The 19,734-nt window shown below is 40.9% G+C and overlaps 1 non-coding gene and 1 pseudogene across 1 annotated transcript; one reads left to right on the top strand and one right to left on the bottom strand.

Annotated features, from left to right (window-relative positions):
• Positions 1–7,339: 7,339 nt before the first annotated feature.
• On the bottom strand, positions 7,340–7,446 carry LOC143862989 (small nucleolar RNA R71). Its single transcript, XR_013240622.1, has one exon. It is a non-coding gene; the product is annotated as a small nucleolar RNA R71 (small nucleolar RNA).
• A 2,814-nt stretch (positions 7,447–10,260) lies between these two features.
• On the top strand, positions 10,261–18,144 carry LOC143862960 (uncharacterized; annotated as a pseudogene).
• The last annotated feature ends 1,590 nt before the right edge of the window (positions 18,145–19,734 follow it).

The raw sequence follows: 19,734 nt of genomic DNA, 5'->3' as shown, positions 1-19,734 counted from the left end.
GATGTGAGATCGAAGGATAATATGGCCGATGCTCTCACAAAAGGATTGAATAAAGCTCGAACATTCAAAATTGTAAAGGAAATGGGATTAAAATCTGTAATGATAGAGGAAAATTAAGTTAAAGCCTTTATAGAAAAGACTTAACTTATATTATCCAGGTTATGGACTTAATCTACATTCTCCATGTTCTTTTGAATTTTCAAATATTCCTTATATAGCCCTAGATAAGCACTTGATGATATACCCTCTTTTGAGATAGGTTGTACATTCCACATTTGATGATACAATTTAACTCAAACTTTGTTATCCTGTTTGGGAAGGGTTGGACATTCCACACTTGATGTTTCAACTTGACTCAAATATGGATAAGATGACTTAACATTTTATGGAAATATGAAATGGTTGTTTGCAAAAGAAACCAATTTTTTGGTCTTGTTCTTTATTGAAACTTGAAAATTATATTGAATGGTTCTTTGCAAAACAAGCTATTTTGGTCTTGTTCTTTATTGAAACTTGACAATGATGCTTATGGTTAGAGTGATACTGATACTTTTTCAGCCATTCATTTATGTAATTTATGTTTTACACAAATTGTTGTATTCATTCTTATGAAATCCATATTTTGGTAATTCACAGGGATTGGCGAAAAAGGAGGAGCGCATCTTGATTTTGACTTTGATGAAGATGACTTACTTGATGAGTAAATCTTCTAAAGTTGTAAAGACTGAGTGCCTTCTTTCAGTATGCGTATAGAGTTCACTTATATGTGAAACTTTATTTTGGATCTTGATGAGAATCATACCCCATGAATGAATTCTTCTTAAGAGCAGTGGGGTTCATGTATATATGAAACTACCTTTTGGTCGAGTTTATTGTATATGAAACTCTTGGTTGTTCATAAAAGTATTTGTGTTTTTCAACTGAAAACATATCTTTATGATAATGTGATGTGGATGATTCAATATTTTGTTTGAACATCACACTATCTATCTATTCAATGGTGCTATATGTAGAACATAGGAGGAGATTGTTGGATATGTTCTAAGTAAAAGCCCAATAGATAGTGGACTAGGTGTAGTGGGCCCATATGGGCTGGAGCCCATTAGCCTTTTAAAACCCTTTAATATTTAACTTGATTAAATAGGGGCTGGGAGCAGCTGGCATTCCATTCCACACCAGATGGCTTGTTAGCAATGCTTCAAGCACAACCAGGTTTTCTTCTCTACCGTTCCAACAGTTCCAACAATCTTACTTTTCAACTTAATTAAAGAAGCCTAAGACAAATCGAGCAGTGTTATTATCAGAAGATTGGCTGACAAAGCCAAAAAGAATAACAAGTGGAAGTAGCTTAAGTGTATGGATGACAACGTGAGTAAGATATTTAATGGATGCAAGCGGAATCTCTTTGTCAATGAATAAGACAAAATCTGCTGAGAAGTAAGCATGTGTGCCTGCTCTCACATGCTGAGAAACACCCCTAAGAAGCTGGACAAGTATATGTTGAATAGTGAGGACGAACCAGTAGATGTAGAGAAAGAGATGAGGAAGAAAGGTGTTCTAAATGAAATTAGCCCGAAGACGAAGAAGAGAAACAAAAAGGGCAGCACTCAATTGGTGGTGGCCTTCTCTTCCATCACTCCTGCCACCATTGCCCAAGAACAAAACGAGAGGCCCAAATTAAAGGCATCATCCAAGAGGAAGAACATAGATTATGTAAGGATTGTTTCCTACTACTTTCACCTTGAAACTGAAGACACAAGAGAATGTGAATTGCTGGAGAGGGTAAATAGAGAGGAGAAATCACATCAGATAGTTGTAAAGTTGAGAAAATCCTATCGCGCCCATGATCCTTGGAGGGTCTTGGTTATATGCATGCTTCTGAATCTGACAACTGGCAGACAAGTCCCTTCTATCTTCCTCTCACTTTCTCTGTCAATGTATGAATGAATGCACTGCATTGAGATAATTAGTTTTCCATTGATGGGCACTTTTTGATGGGGTATGAAAAACAGCAGCCAATTAGCTGTCGACACGTGGCCCCAGGATGGCCCACAACAAATCCAGTGTCGGCCCAGGGGTAGTCTTGTAATTACCTAAGAGTAGGTAAACTTAAACCCGTAAGAGGCCGACACCTGTCCTGGGGTAGGTAATCCAACTACCTCAGGTTTCCCACTATAAATGGCCTTTCAGGGCTCAGACCAAAGGGTAATAACTTCTCAACCACCACTCTTAAAACTCGCTCTGCACTCCTGCTCATACTGACTTGAGTGTCGAAGGGCCTGTCCAGAGCAACGACTCCGGGTTGGTTATTCTGACCTCCTTTGCTCTTGTGCAGGGACTCAACTCCTTTGCTTCGGTTCCGCAGAACTCAGCTCCTTCACTTCGGCTCCTCGGGTCCTCCAGCTCAGCTCTTACGTCACTGCCGTATCTGTTACCAATTTTAGGCCTAACAGATTGGCGCCATCCGTGGGACCGCGAACTAAAAGCTGTTCAAATCCCCTTATAAAATTGCAGGATGGAGGAGTGCCCGGGTACCAACTGCACGAACTACCAGAGCCGTGCTACCTCGCAGAACCCGAAGCGAGCGAATCGCCTCACAGGTGGTGGCTACTTCTGCTACAGCAGAACAGAGCCCAGCTCGTTCAGAACACCTCAATCCCACGCCCACTCTGGATCAAGTTCAAGCTCTCTTTCAACAGATGACGGCCCTTGTCGGTCAATACCAACAACTAATCCAAGCGCCTCCCCAACATCCTCCAGAAGCTCCACGACCTGTACAGGAAAGGTCGAATGCCCACAGGAGAGAGTCAGCGCACGACGATGAAGACCGGACTCACCACTCAAGGCAAGTCCATCACTCCAGAACCGGCATGCCCATACGGAACCTCACCACCGCCGGAGGTCACGGTCCCGCTCCGCGCGAAAGCACCTGGCCCAAGAAGGCCGCGCGTCGCAAGAAAAATCTCGACCTCGTCGAAGGAGTCCGGAAAGTCATTCCGGCTCCGCCACGAGCCCGTCGATTGAGAAAACAAATCGTTGGACCGAGCACACAGAAGAGCTGATCCGATGCTACGGAGGATAGAAGAAATAGACCACCGAATAGAAGAGCTGGCAAAGGATCAGAGCCGGCCTGCTGCGAGGGCATTCTCAAGTAAAATGCCGTTAACCGACAATGTTATGAATGCCCCAGCGCACAGGGGGTTTAAAATGCCAACCGTCTTGCAATATGACGGGACCACTGACCCTGTGGACCATTTGGAAATGTTCAGAAGGATGATGCTCCTCCATGGCACGTCCGATGGCTTCCTCTGCAGAGCATTCCCGACCACACTGACTGGTGCGGCCCGTGACTGGTACTCAAGGATCAAACCGAACTCCATCAGCAACTTTGAAGACTTTGGGGACGATCTGGTCCGCCATTTCATGAGCAGCCGTAGGCCAAGGAAAACCACAGCATCCTTGATGGCCTTGCGACAGGAGGACAACGAACCTCTGAAGGTGTTCGTCACCCGCTTCAACAGGGAGGCACTCCAAGTGCCGAATTTGGATCCCTCAGCCGCCATGAACGCGCTCCTCGCAGGCGCTAGATCCAACGATTTCCGCCGGTCAGTGGCTCGCCAAAACCCACACTCACTGGCGGATCTGATGGCCGGCGGAGGAATATATAGCAGTGGAAGAGACGCTAGCGGCCCTGGACTCCAATCGGAGGAGAACCTCTGAAGACAAGAACCCTACCAAGCAGCGTAGGGATGATAAGGCCCCCAGAAGACAGAAGTCCCCCCAGAGGAGGGAAGAGAACTTTACTCCTCTCAACACCTCCCGGAGATACATACTGGCCGCAATTAGAGGAGAAGAGTTCGTAAGGTGGCCGACTAGAATGACCTCCAAGGGAAGTAAGAGAGATAATGAACACATTTATGTGTGAATTGTAGGTAGGAAATGATTATCTTTTTACTTTTAGAGCAGTGCTATTTGATGTGTTTTCCTTATTTTTGATATTTCAGGGTTATTTCGGATTTTTCAAGAAAAATGGAGCTAAAACAATGAAATTCCAAGGAAATAGCATCAATGGCCAAGATCATCCCTTTGAGAAATTATAACCCACTAAATGGACAGTTAGGTTCATCCCATAGAAATGATTTTTGCGCGCACCACACTGTGTGAGCACAAGTGGGATTGTCTGTCCCCATTTATGTAGACCCAACTCATAGATGGTTCGGATCATCATTTAGGATATGACCCTCCTACATTGTGGTTTGATAAGTGAACTGTCAAGATCAATTTTGGGGATGAATTTGGAACAGCCCACACAACGGATAGCTTGGATTGCGCATAGAGGATTTACATCGAGGCCTAATCAAGTGAACGGTTTAGATCTATCATGGTGTGGTCTAGATCATTTTAATTTTGGGTGCAACCAAAGTACACCATGGCCCATTGAGGTGGACGGTTTAGATGAACTTGTGGGAGTGGAAAAAGAGCCAACTTGACCAACCACTTTCTATGTTTGCATCACATGTGGACCCTACATGGTGGATAAATTACTTAGAGAGGGAGTCGGTTGATTAAAGGATCATCTTGGTATAAAGCAATTACTACTTTAGTGGTTATTGGAATTAGCAATTTGCATGCAAGTTGGGGATATATGACATCATGCAATTCCATTTTTTGTTAGAAGCTGTTGTTGGAAGAGGGAGGTGCCAATATCACTTTCAGTAGTGTTGGAATCACATACGAAAAAAGGGCTATTAAAGGCAGCCAGATTTTTTAGGCAAGTTTTTTTTTACACATCACATGGTTGGGTTGCCATTCTCTCTCTCTCTCTCTCTCTCTCTCTCTCTCCTTGCTATTTCGGTGGAGGATTTTTGGAAAACAACCAATTTACATGATGGCAATCAATTGGACGGTCGAGATCATTCAATCATGTGGGCCCACCTTGTGCTTGCCATGTGTTGTAGGATAATCTTAACCGTTCAATTTCTATCCACCTTGTTTCCTTCTAAAAATTCAACCCACTTTCTAATTTTGTATGACCCACTTGCAATTTGGAGGTGTACACCCATACATTCCGATCTAGCAGTTCACATTTTGGAGTAAAGGGCAGTCACGTTTTATAAAAAAAAAATAGCAATGTTCTATGCATGTGGGACCCACTGGAATGCTTAAAAAACCATGCAACGTTTCTTCATAGAGAGCTGCCCATGTTTCTTGTTTCTAAAATTTCTTTGCATATATATATATATATATATATATATATATATATATATATATATATATAATAGGAAAGTGGAGCCCACCTTGATACTTGAAGCATGCACTTTCCAGTAGCTTTGTTTGAAACCAAAGCAACCATAGCGTTGTACACGGTGGGACCTATCACAACCAAGGAAGAAAGAAAGAGTTTCCAAATTGGCCATATATCTAATTTTCAAAGAAAAGAGGTTTCTTTAAATATTGAAGGGCTCTCTTTCCCTCTCCTGGCTATAATTTTTCTCTGTACATCCTCTCCTCTCTCTACACTCTTTTTTTGTTTTCTCACCACTAAGTTGGCCGAACCCTCTCTTTTTGCTATCATCTCTTTATTTTTCGTTTGTTCTTTTCTAATAATTTTCCACCTCTTCTTGTTCATCTCAAATTTTTGCCCATTAATCCCCTCTTATTTTCTTGTTTTATTTTTCATTCTTTTTTTCAAGGGGGTCGATCCAACCGTTCAACATCAATCTAAGGCGATCAAGGCTTGAAGGAAGGCGAACAATGAGTCAACCAAAACTTGAGAAGAGAGAAAAAGACTAAGTTTACTTTACTTTTGTTCTTTATTTTCAAGTTCAATTCCAAGTTATAATTCGATATACTTTTGTTTTGAAGTTCAATATTAAAGAGAGTACTTGTGTTATTTTGCTTGTTTAAGTTCTTATATGACATCTCTTCTCTTTTCTATCTCCTTTATTTTTATTTTTCTTCACTTTTCCATGAACAACTAAATCCTAATTACTTAGGGTTTAGTTGAAACCATAGGGAAGGAGAAATATTTATAATTAAATCAATCTACTCAATTGAAAAATTGTGTAGAATTTTGTGTTTGGAAACTTCCAATCATTCATGCCATTGGCTTTACCCTTTCGTATGAATGATTGTTGATTAACAAATATAAAGTTCTATATAATTAATATAAATTGGAGAGTGGATTTGATTAATTACTTATAATGAATGACATCCCTTTGATCTTATTCCTTATTGACTAGTTAATCGAATTTTCAACCCAATTCAAGAGTTGTTTTAATTAATCAATCTAATCCAAACTCATGGTGGATTCTAACCCTAAGTAATCTTTTATATTGAATTAAGGTTTTTACACTTTTCCAAATTACTTTTACAATTTTCCAATTTACTTAAGCCCATAGAATTTAGTTTTCTAATTAAATTAGATAAGTAGTTAATAGAGATCATTAAAATTTGGTACACTTTGCCTAAATTAGGATTTTAAATCAAAAAGATCTTAGTTGAATTTGATTCTTAGATTGAATAGAATATACGCTTATATATAGTGTTAGCTCCGAAGTCTAAATCCACGAAAATCCTGAGTCCATTCCAGGCAACATTATATCATAGCTAGTATTCTAATCGGTACAAGAATAGGATTGACAACTAGATTTCTCTTCCCTGAGTTCGACCCGTATTTACGCGATCCGTGCACTTGCGGTTATTTAATTTCTCTAACAAGTTTTTGGCGCCGTTGCCGGGGAAGAGAATTGTATTAGAATCTTAATTTTTCGAAGTGTTAGATTAGTAGTTATTTTTAGTTTAGTTATAATTTTGGTTTCTTGCCTATCCATCTCTCTTACTTGGTTTTCTTGTGTCTATGAGTGCAGGTTGGGTGCGGAACTCGGTCAATCGACTAGAAAGAGCAAACCGGTTAGAGACGGCGGAATACATCGCACCAAATCCAAATCAAGTAGCCATAGCGGAAGAACAAGAGCCGCCCAAGAGTTTGCGCGATCGCTTCTATCCGGCCCGAACCGCGCAACCTTCTTGCATTAGATTGCCGATTGCACAGGGCAATAATTTTGAGCTAAAATCGCAATTTATCTCTTTGCTTCCTCATTTTCATGGCCTCCCTTCGGAGGATGCTTATTTATTTTTACGTGAGTTTGAAGATGTATGTGCTTTGATTAAGTTGCAACAACTTACCGATGATGCGGTAAAGTTGCGGTTTATTACATTTTCACTCAAGGATGGAGCCAAAAAGTGGCTCTATGGCTTACCAACGAACTCCATCACCACTTGGGAGGAGTTCGCCGTCGCTTTCCTAAAAAAGTTTTTTCCATTACATAAAACTAATAAGCTTAGGAACGATATTTTACAATTCAAACAAAAGCCATTAGAGTCATTTTCTAAGTTTATGGAGAGGTTCAAAGACCTACTCCAAGAGTGTCCTCACCATGGAATTGATTTGTGGCACTTATGCCAAATTATTTATGAGGGCATAGATTACCAAACAAAACAACTTCTTGAATCCATGTGTCCTAACGGTTTTACATCTTTCACGGATGAGGCCGCGGCATGGAACTTCTTGCCTGATTTGGCGAAAAAAACAAGAGAGTGGGAATCCACTCAAGACGGTAAGAGAGCCACTTCAAGTAAGGGATTTCTAATAGAGGGTGCCGTGGCAAAAGAGGCTCATCTTGATAGCTTAATCAAAAGGCTAGAAGCAATAGTTGTTAAAGGACCTTCACAAGTCAATCAAATTGCACATAGTGTTTCCATGTGTAATTGGTGTCAAGCCACGGACCATGTCATGGAAGAGTGTCCAACTCTTGCTAAATTTGGTAATTCTAATGAGAATGTGAGTGCTCTTTATGCTAATAATCCTTATTCTAGCACTTATAATCAGGGATGTAGAAATCATCCTAACTTTTCATGAAGTCAAAGTGGGCCATCTAATTTCCAAGGCCAAGGCCAATTCGGCCAACCTAGGCCCCACCTTCCCTCCCACTTTTGTTCGGCCATCCCCTTACCCTACTACTTTTCAAAACCCCATGATTAATAATGTTTCAAATCAGCAACAGCCGGGTTTTCAAAAACAAGGAGAGTCGGCACGCATAGCTTCCTTAGAAAAAAGCATAGAACTTCTCACTAGCACTTTCATGACAAGCCAACACAACATAGAGAAGCAAATCTCCCAACTTGCCATGACGTTGCATGAGAGGGAAAATGGGAAGATGCCAAGTCAACCCGTTCCTAATCCAAGAAACGTGAATACATATATGAATCAACAGGTACCGCCAAATCAGTTGAACGCCATTCAACCAATTTTGCCGCCGCAAGAGCCCTCCAACGAATGTAATACCGTATATGCTTTAAGGAGTGGTAGAGATTACCACAAGGAGGAGGTCAGATCTGAACATTCTATAGATATACAAGATACATCCAAAGAGGTAAGAAAAGACTCCCCTCCAACAGGCTCGATTGCAGAACCCAAACAGGTAAGTGAAGAGCAGGCTGTTTCTCCACTTGAAAATGAGTGTACCTAAAACTCTTTTTCCAAGGAGACTTGCTAATAATAAGAAGGTGGATGCCATGGATAAAATTTTAAATGTGTTTAAACAAGTGCAAATTAACATTCCTTTATTAGATGCGATTTCTCAGGTTCCTACTTATGCCAAAGTGTTGAAAGATTTGTGCACACAAAAGCACACAACTAATGTGCCCAAGAAAGCTTTCTTGGCCGCAAATATAAGTTCCATCTTGTCTCAACAAATGGTGGCTAACTATAAGGATCCAGGATGTCCTACTATTTCTTGCACTATTAGTAACACAAATATTGAACATGCTCTTTTGGATTTGGGTGCAAGTGTAAATCTTTTGCCTTTTTCTGTATTTAAGCAACTAGGATTAGGAAACCTCAAACCAACCACCATCACTCTTCAATTGGCGGATAGATCAATTAAAACACCCAAAGGAATGGTTGAGGATGTGTTAGTTAAAGTAGGTGATTTTTTATTTCCCGTAGATTTTGTTGTGTTAGATACCGAGCCTGTTGCTAATATCAAGGATCAAATTCCTATCATCCTTGGTAGGCCGTTCCTTGCCACTAGCAACGCTCTAATTAATTGTAGAAATGGATTAATGAAATTGTCTTTTGGAAACACATCGGTTGATTTTAATGTCTTTAGATTGGGTAAGCAACCAAATTTTCATGAAGAAATCAATATGTTGCATTCCTTTCCTGACGATATTATTTCTAATTTTGAAATTGATTTTGATGCAGGATTCCAAGAATGCTTGGACGAACTAGGAAATGATGGAGATGATTTTTTTTCCAAAGCTTTTGCCATCCAAAACGTGGAGCCTGTTGGACCACTCGCAACATCTCTTCCAAAGACATCAATCGAAGAAGCGCCACAGTTGGAGTTGAAGCCCTTGCCTTCTCATTTATGTTATGCATTTTTGGGTGATAATTGTACTTTGCCTGTAATAATTGCTGCGGACCTAACCTCCCCTCAAGAGGAGGAACTCATTAAATTGCTAAAAGATAACAAGGAAGCCATAGGTTGGATAATGGCCGACATCAAAGGAATTAGCCCTTCGATTGTGCAACATCACATCCATCTCGTTGAGGGTGCCAAACCTTCAAGGGAACATCAAAGAAGGGCTAATCCTGTGATGAAGGAAGCAATCCAAAAAGATATTTTAAAATGGTTAGATAATGGGATCATTTATCCCATCTCGGATAGCCAATGGGTGAGTACCGTCCAAGTAGTGCCTAAGAAGTCGGGAGTTACCATTATACAATCCGCCACCAATGAACTTATTCCTACTCGTATTCAAACATGGTGGCGGGTTTGTATTGACTACCGAAAGCTTAATGCCGCTACTTGGAAGGATCACTTTCCTTTGCCTTTTATTGATCAAATGTTAGAAAGGTTAGCGGGTCATGAGTATTATTGCTTTTTTGATGGATATTCTGGTTATAACCAAATTCCCGTAGCTCCTGAAGATCAAGAGAAAACGACATTCACATACCCCTTTGGAACGTTTGCTTATAGACGCATGCCTTTTGGGTTATGCAATGCACCGGCAACTTTTCATAGATGCATGATGAGTATCTTTTCTGACATGGTGGAGACCTTCTTAGAGGTTTTTATGGATGATTTTTCTATTCATGGCTCCACCTATGCCGAATGTTTACATCACTTAAAATTGGTCTTAGAAAGGAGTAGAGAAAAGAACCTTGTCCTCAATTGGAAAAAGTGTCATTTTATGGTAAAAGAGGGCATAGTTTTAGGTCATGTGATTTCTAAAGAGGGAATTAAGGTTGATAAAGCCAAGGTGGACCTCATTGTCCATCTTCCACTGCCCAAAAGTGTGAAGGATATTCGATCATTTTTGGGCCATGCGGGCTTTTACCGGCGTTTTATAAAAGATTTTTCTAAAAATGCTAGGCCTCTAACCAACTTGTTAGCAAAAGATCAAAAATTTAAGTTTTCCAAAGAATGCTTCGATTCTTTTGAGTGTTTGAAAAATGAGCTAACTACGGCTCCCATCATTCAAGCACCTAATTGGACCGAACCATTTGAAATTATGTGTGATGCTTCCGACTTTGCAATAGGAGTCGTGTTAGGTCAAAGATTCAATAAATTACCACATGTAATCTATTACGCAAGTAGAACTCTCAATGATGCACAACTCAACTACACCACTACGGAAAAAGAATTCTTAGCGGTTGTGTTTGCATTAGAGAAGTTTCGGTCCTAATTGATTGGATCGCATGTGATAATTTATACCGACCATTCGGCAATCAAGTATCTTGTTGGAAAGAAGGATGCTAAAGCTCGCCTCATTAGGTGGGTTTTACTTCTTCAAGAGTTTGATTTGGAGATTAGAGATAAAAAGGGTACGGAAAACTTTGTTGCCGATCACTTATCTAGACTTCCTAATGCAAAGAATGACGAAGGTCCAATTAATGAAGACTTCCCTGATGAGCAATTGTTTGCTATTTCTAGTGAGCCATGGTATGCGGATATTGTGAATTACTTGGTTACAGGTACTAGACCGGATCATTGGTCCAACCAAGACAAATACCGATTTCACTCACATGTAAAGTATTTCTTTTGGGATGACCCCTATTTGTTCAAAACTTGTTCAGATCAGATTGTCCGACGATGTGTGCCCGATCATGACTACCAATCGATTTTATCTTTTTGTCATGATCAAGCCTGTGGTGGCCACTTTAGTGCAAAGAAAACCGCGCACAAAGTTTTACAATGTGGTTTCTATTGGCCAAGTCTTTTTAGGGATGCTTTTGATTTTTGTAAGGCATGTAGATCTTGCCAGTCGTTAGGAAGAGTTACAAAGCGAAATATGATGCCCCTCAACCCGATCTTAGTGGTAGAAATCTTCGATGTGTGGAGTATTGATTTTATGGGACCATTTCCCAACTCTTTTGGAAACTTGTATATTTGTTAGGTGTAGATTATGTGTCAAAATGGATTGAAGCCATTACTTGCAAATCCAATGACCACAAGGTGGTGGTCAAGTTTCTTCAAGAAAACATTTTTTCGCGCTTCGGTACACCTCGTGCCATCATTAGTGATAGAGGTAAACACTTTTGTAATAGACCGTTTGAAGCTCTTATGAAGAAATATGGTATTACTCATAAGTTAGCCACGCCTTATCATCCTCAAACGAGTGTCCAAGTGGAGGTTTCAAATAGGCAAATTAAGCAAATTTTGGAGAAGACTGTGAATCCAAACCGCAAAGATTGGTCCATTAGATTAGTGGATGCCTTGTGGGCTCATAGGACGGCATTCAAGACTGATCTTGGCCAGTCTCCTTACCGCTTTGTGTATGGCAAAGCTTGTCACCTCCCGGTTGAATCGGAACATAAAGCTTTTTGGGCTATTAAGAAACTAAACTTTGATTTGTCTTCTGCAGGTGTTCAAAGGCGATTACAACTTTCTGAGTTGGAAGAGTTGCGGAATGATGCCTATGAGAATGCAAAAATCTATAAAGAGAAGACAAAAGCTTTTCATGACAAACATATTTTGAGAAAATCGTTTCAAGAGGGTGAAAAAGTGTTTCTCTACAATTCAAGATTGCATATCTTTCCAAGTAAGTTAAGATCCCGTTGAGATGGACCATATGTGGTTAATAAAGTTTTCTCCCATGGTGCGGTCGAGGTTCTAAATCCAAACAATGGTGAGATTTTTAAAGTTAATGGTCAAAGATTAAAGCCATTTATTGAGTTGTCAAAGCCGGATATGGAAGAGGTCATGGATCTCCATGAACCTTCCTATTCGAATCATGCCTAAACAAATACGGTACGTACCCTCCTTTCTATTTTTAGTCCTCTTATTTTTCTTTATATTTTTAATGCCTTGAGGACAATGCATAAATCAAGTATGGGGGTTAGCTTTTGGAAACTTTCTTTTCTAATCTTTTCTATAGTTAAAGTTACAAATTTTCTTTTTCTTTTGTTTTTGGTATTTTTCTCAAATTAGAAAGAACTTGATATTCTTAAAAGGAAAGTTGTTTTCCTATTTTAAGAAAGAAAGTTAGTGGATATTTTAATTTTGGAATTTGAAATATTAGAAAGAATACTTTCCTTTCTTAGTTTTGTTTTTCTTTTGGAATCTTTCTTTTAAAAGGATTTGAATAAGAAATAGAAATAGAAACTTGCTTTTTATATGGTATAGTGAAAAAGGAAAGCAAGGTTAAAAAAAAAATTATTTTTAGAAAGTTTACCTTTTGATTATAGTTCTGATTTGTAGCCTTTTTGACTTGAGCTATTAAGTCTGAAGGGTTTTTATGCCTAGTTCCTTAAAGCCAACTAGCTTGAGAGCAACTGACTGAAAACTCCATACATGGGTTAATTAGAAAGCTTAATAAATCAAAGCATTGCACATAATCAAAGGTAAAACTTGAACTCATATGCATCAATGTCTATGATATATGCAAATCAAAGATTAGTCGGACACTGCTTAGTAGCCTGGGTGTCTGGTGCATGCCCTGCATGTCATTCATGCCAAAATCAGTAGAGGATTACAAAAAGTGAGTTCTATTCATAGAAATTATAGAAAAATTGGAAAGTAAGGTGGACCATATAAATTTGTAAGTTTTCTACGAAGTTTCTGAATCAAATTCCTTTTACAGTACGATTACATTAGAAGCAAATTTAAGGGAGAAGAGTATAAAAAATTCAAAAGAAGATTCCTTACTTAAAATATTTTTCTAATTTTTTCAACTTGGGATAGGATGCAAAGTTTAAGTATATGGGTATTCTTATTCTTCTATTTTGAGTAATTTATCAAAGACAAATGATTAGAAATTTTTGGCTTTATTCTATAGTGAGATTTGGAAGAAAAGTTTGTTTTTAGAATTTTGTGTGTATATTCACTGCAAACACTCACGAGACACAACTCGTCCACTAGGGTAACCTAGGGGTTTAAAGGCTTGTTGCACGTGCTAAGTGCAATCGTGATTCCTACGAAAGTGAGTTAGAATTTTATTTTGTTCCTATTTTTCTTTATTTTCTTCTTGTTTGCTAGAGGACAAGCAAAGCTCAAGTATGGGGGAATCTAATGAGCACATGTATGTGTTAATTTTAGGTAGGAAATGATTATCTTTTTACTTTTAGAGCAGTGCTATTTGATGTGTTTTCCTTGTTTTTGATGTTTCAGGATTATTTTGGATTTTTCAAGAAAAATGGAGCTAAAACAATGAAATTCCAAGGAAATAGCATCAATGGCCAAGATCATCCCTTTGAGAAATTATAACCCACTAAATGGACAGTTAGGTTCATCCCATAGAAATGATTTTTGCGCGCACCACACTGTGTGAGCACAAGTGGGATTGTCTGTCCCCATTTATGTAGACCCACCTCATAGATGGTTCGGATCATCATTTAGGATATGACCCTCCTACATTGTGGTTTGATAAGTGAACTGTCAAGATCAATTTTGGGGATGAATTTGGAACAGCCCACACAACGGACAGCTTGGATTACGCATAGAGGATTTACATCGAGGCCTAATCAAGTGAACGGTTTAGATCTATCATTGTGTGGTCTAGATCATTTTAATTTTGGGTGCAACCAAAGTACACCATGGCCCATTTAAGTGGACGGTTTAGATCAACTTGTGGGAGTGGAAAAAGAGGCAACTTGACCAATTACTTTCTATGTTTGCATCACATGTGGACCCTACATGGTAGATAAATTACTTGGAGAGGGAGTCGGTTGATTAAAGGATCATCTTGGTATAAAGCAATTACTACTTTAGTGGTTATTGGAATTAGCAATTTGCATGCAAGTTGGGCATATATGACATCATGCAATTCCATTTTTTGTTAGAAGCTGTTGTTGGAAGAGGGAGGTGCCAATATCACTTTGAGTAGTGTTGGAATCACATACGAAAAAAGGGCTATTAAAGGCAGTCAGATTTTTTGGGCAAGTTTTTTTTTACACATCACATGGTTGGGTTGCCATTCTCTCTCTCTCTATCCTTGCTATTTCGGTGGAGGATTTTTGGAAAACAACCAATTTACATGATGGCAATCAATTGGACGATCGAGATCATTCAATCATGTGGGCCCACCTTGTGCTTGCCATGTGTTGTAGGATGATCTTAACCGTTCAATTTCTATCCACCTTGTTTCCTTCTAAAAATTCAACCCACTTTCTAATTTTGTATGACCCACTTGCAATTTGGAGGTGTACACCCATACATTCCGATCTAGCAGTTCACATTTTGGAGTAAAGGGCAGTCACATTTTATAAAAAAAATAGCAATGTTCTATGCATGTGGGACCCACTGGAATGCTTAAAAAACCATGCAACGTTTCTTCATAGAGAGCTGCCCATGTTTCTTGTTTCTAAAATTTCTTTGCATATATATATATATATATATATATATATATATATATATATAATAGGAAAGTGGAGCCCACCTTGATACTTGAAGCATGCACTTTCCAGTAGCTTTGTTTGAAACCAAAGCAACCATAGCGTTGTACAAGGTGGGACCTATCACAACCAAGGAAGAAAGAAAGAGTTGCCAAATTGGCCATATATCTAATTTTCAAAGAAAAGAGGTTTCTTTAAATATTGAAGGGCTCTCTTTCCCTCTCCTGGCTATTTTTTTTTCTCTGTACACCCTCTCCTCTCTCTACACACTTTTTTGGTTTTCTCACCACTAAGTTGGCCGAACCCTCTCTTTTTGCTATCATCTCTTTATTTTTCGTTTGTTCTTTTCTAATAATTTTCCACCTCTTCTTGTTCTTCTCAAAATTTTGCCCATTAATCCCCTCTTATTCTCTTGTTTTATTTTTCATTCTTTTTTTCAAGGAGGTCGATCCAACCGTTCAACATCAATCTAAGGCGAATAAGGAGTAAACCAAAACTTGAGAAGAAGAGAAAAAGACTAAGTTTACTTTACTTTGGTTCTTTATTTTCAAGTTCAATTCCAAGTTATAATTCGATGTACTTTTGTTTTGAAGTTCAATATTAAAGAGAGTTCTTGTGTTATTTTGCTTGTTTAAGTTCTTATATGACATCTCTTCTCTTTTCTATCTCCTTTATTTTTATTTTTCTTCACTTTTCCATGAACAACTAAATCCTAATTACTTAGGGTTTAGTTGAAACCATGGGGAAGGAGAAATATTTATAATTAAATCAATCTACTCAATTGAAAAATTGTGTAGAATTTTGTGTTTGGAAAATTCCAATCATTCATGCCATTGGCTTTCCCCTTACGTATGAATGATTGTTGATTAACAAATATAAAGTTCTATATAATTAATATAAATTGGAGAGTGGATTTGATTAATTACTTATAATGAATGACATCCCTTTGATCTTATTCCTTATTGACTAGTTAATCGAATTTTCAACCCAATTCAAGAGTTGTTTTAATTAATCAATCTAATCCAAACCCATGGTGGATTCTAACCCTAAGTTCTTTTATATTGAATTAAGGTTCTTACACTATTCCAAATTACTTTTGCAATTTTCCAATTTACTTAAGCCCTTAGAATTTAGTTTTCTAATTAAATTAGATAAGTAGTTAATAGAGATCATTAAAATTTGGTACACTTTGCCTAAATTGGGATTTTAAATCAAAAAGATCTTAGTTGAATTTGATTCTTAGATTGAATAGAATATATGCTTATATATAGTGTTGGCTCCGAGGTCTAAGTCCACGAAAATCCTGAGTCCATTCCAGGCAACATTATATCATAGCTAGTATTCTAATCGGTACAAGAATAGGATTGACAACTAGATTTCTCTTCCCTGAGTTCGACCGTATTTACATGATCCGTGCACTTGCGGTTATTTAATTTCTCTAACAAGAGACAAATCGAAGTACTGTCGGTTCCACAAGGACCACGGTCACGACACAGACGAGTGTTGGCAGATTAAGGAAGAAATCAAGCTGCTGATTGGTTGGGGATACTTGAAAAAGTACGTCCGAGGTGACGGCCACAGAAGAGAACGCCGGGAAAAGAGTCCTCAGGGCCAGAGCCCTCGACGGTCACAGTCGCCCCTGCCCGGGATCAATCTCCCCTGCCATCCAGTCCACGACAAGAGGCACGCCGGTCCCAGCCAAAGGGGGTCATCAGCACGATTATGGGCGGACATGCCGCTGGGGGCACATCATCGGCTGCTCGAAAAGCATACGTACGCCGAGTCAACGCCGTGCACACATGCAGCATAAAGATGAAGACGGAGAATGAGATCTCCTTTTCAGATGCGGATCTCGACAACTTGATACTGCCACACGACGACGCCCTGGTCCTGACTATGCTCGTCGCGAACTGGGAAGTGAAGAAAATCCTTGTCGACAACGGGAGTTCGGTAGATATCCTGTACTATCATGCTTTCCAGAAAATGATGATAGGTGACGACCGTTTGAGGCCGGCAAACTCCGATCTGATCGGTTTTTCAGGGGAGGTTGTGAAAGTGGAAGGACAGACTGAACTCCCAGTCATCGTCGGAGAGCCGCCCTGTCAAGCCTTCGCGATGGTCAACTTCCTGGTAGTGAGGGCCACTTCGGTCTACAACGCTATCTTGGGACGACCCGGCCAGAACCTAATCCGTGCAGTCGCTTTAGCGTATCACCAGAAAATGAAATTCATAACGCCAAACGGAGTGGGAGAAGTCCGGGGAGACCAACCACAGTCCAGGGAGTGCTATGCCATGGCACTCAAAGGCAAAAATGCGGTGGAATCGCTGCCGATTGAGCTACTCGATCTGAGGGACGAAGCCCAGGGGACCCGCGGGTTGGGAAATTAGCCTACGCCCTGATCATGGCAGCCAGAAAATTGAGGCCGTATTTTCAAGCCTACACGATAAAAGTCCTGACAGATCAGCCGCTTCGGCAGGTTCTCCATAGGCCGGACACCTCAGGACGACTCGTGAAATGGGCCGTGGGGTTGAGTGAATTGGATATCCAGTACATGCCTAGACCAGCGATAAAGGCACAAGTGCTGGCAGACTTCGTCGCTGAATGCACCATCCCCCAGCAGAGCACTGAATCTGAAACTGTCCAAACCCTGGCTGTGGAGAAAGAAACCACAACGGAGGAGCGAACAGAAGCTGGGACTGAACCAATAAGAGCAGAAATCGTCCCCGTACCGGCAGAGCAGGATCCATCGACCATCGAACCACTTTGGGAAGTGTACGTGGAGGATCTTCGAACAAGGGTGGCTGTGGAGCTGGTTTGGTTCTCACCGGGCCTGACAGCTTCACTTTAGATTACGCCCTAAGGTTCGGATTCCGCGCGTCCAACAATGAGGCAGAATATGAGGCCCTCCTCGCCGGAATGAAACCTAGCAGTCCAGACCGGCACCCAAAGGCTGAAAGCGTACTGTGACTCCCAGCTGGTTGCAAACCAAATTCAAGGGGTCTATGAGGCCCGCGACGAACGTATGATCAAATACCTCTCCATGGTCCGCCAGTTAGCCAGCAAGCTCAAAGATTTTGAGGTCATCAGAATCCTTATAACAGAAAATGCAAAAGTGGATGTGCTGTCTAAACTGGCTGCATCTGGATACACCACCGGATACACCACCCTCGGGAATATATGTATGGAGTTTCTACAGAAATCTAGTATCAATCCAGTATCGAAAATGAGGCCGCCAAAGTAATGCAGGTGGAGCACGAGTCCTGTTGGATGAACGAAATCATTGAATACCTACGTAGCGGGAAGCTTCCCGAAGCCAAGAAGGAGGCCCGCAAAGTGATACAGAGAGCAGCCCGGTTTTCCCTCGATGGTGAGAGCTTGTACAAAAGGTCGTACACCCTCCCATACCAACGCCGCATACGCCCTACAAGAGACGCACAAAGGAATTTGTAGGGAACACCTAGGGGCAAGGCCCTGGCAATCAAAGTGCTGTTGAGAGGCCTGTACTGGCCAACCTTAAGGCAAGACGCACTGGACCTGGTCAAGAAGTGCGAGAGATGCCAAAAGTTCTCTCCCACTATCCACCAACCTGCTGTGTCTATGGCCCCGATCATCAGCCCACTCCCCTTCGCAGTATGGGGGATGGACATCTTCGGCCCCTTTCCACCGGCCTCCGAAGGCGTGCGTTTGTAGTAGTGGCCATTGACTATTTCACCAAGTGGGTGGAGGCTGAACCTCTAGCCCAGATCACAGAGCAAAACATACCGAACTTCTTTTGGAAGTCGGTGGTTTGCAGGTTCGGGATCCCACGCATCTTAATAACGGATAACGGTAGACAATTCGACTGCCGAAACTTTCGAAAGTTCTGCTCCGACATGAAGATCGAACAGAGATTCACTTCAGTAGCGCACCCTCAGACGAATGGGCAGACCGAAGTAACGAACATAATCTTGCTTCAGGGGATTAAAAAGAGGATGGACGAAAAGGCTAGCCGATGGGCAGATGAACTTTATCATGTCCTATGGGCGTATCGCACCACCCCGCGCACACCAACGGGGGAGTCACCATTCAACTTGTCCTTCGGGACGGAGGCCGTAATACCCGTTGATGTGGGCGCCCCGTCTCCCAGAGTCACCAACTTCAACGAACAGCTCAATGGAGACGGGCTCCGCGAAAATCTCGACTTACTGGAAGAAGCCCGAGAAGAGTCCTGAATCAGGGTCGCCGCCTGCAAGCAGAAAGTGTCCAACTATCATGATTTCAAGATACGCCCCAGAGAATTCTGAGCAGGGGATCTAGTCCTAAGGAAAGCTGCTATCTCCCAACCGAAGAAGATCGGAAAACTCTCCCCGACCTGGGAGGGGCCGTACCGAGTAAAAGAGGTGATTCGCCCAGGAAGTTATAAGCTGGAGACGCTTGGGGAGCACCTACTACCCCATGCCTGGAACTAGAAAAACCTCTAAAAATACTATCAGTAGTAGACCACCCGGCGTAAAAGTGATTGTAAATGTATGTATTGAATGTGAATGATAGAGGCTCTTTTGCAAATCTCCTCGCACTCCTTGGAAACCCAGTTCACTAAAACTAGGGTACTCACTGCTTGGTTCGCCTCGGCTCGTCTCCGCAAAGACCGGGAGCGCACTCCTGGTTAGGAACAAGTCCGGACAGCAAAAACCAAAGCTACTTGGAAACCCGGTTCACTAAAACTAGGGTACTCACTGCTTGGTTCGCCTCGGCTCGTCTCCGCAACGACCGGGAGCGCACTCCTGGTTAGAATAAAGTCCGGACAGCAAAAACCAAAGCTACATGGAAACCCAGTTCACTAAAACTAGGG

Source organism: Tasmannia lanceolata, unplaced genomic scaffold (genome assembly GCF_043159265.1).
Source record: "Tasmannia lanceolata isolate RefF3 unplaced genomic scaffold, GAP_Taslan_0.1 ptg000038l, whole genome shotgun sequence".
Lineage (NCBI taxonomy): Eukaryota > Viridiplantae > Streptophyta > Magnoliopsida > Canellales > Winteraceae > Tasmannia > Tasmannia lanceolata.
The sequence above is the reverse complement of the archived record's forward strand: the minus strand, read 5'-3'. Positions and strand labels throughout refer to the sequence as shown.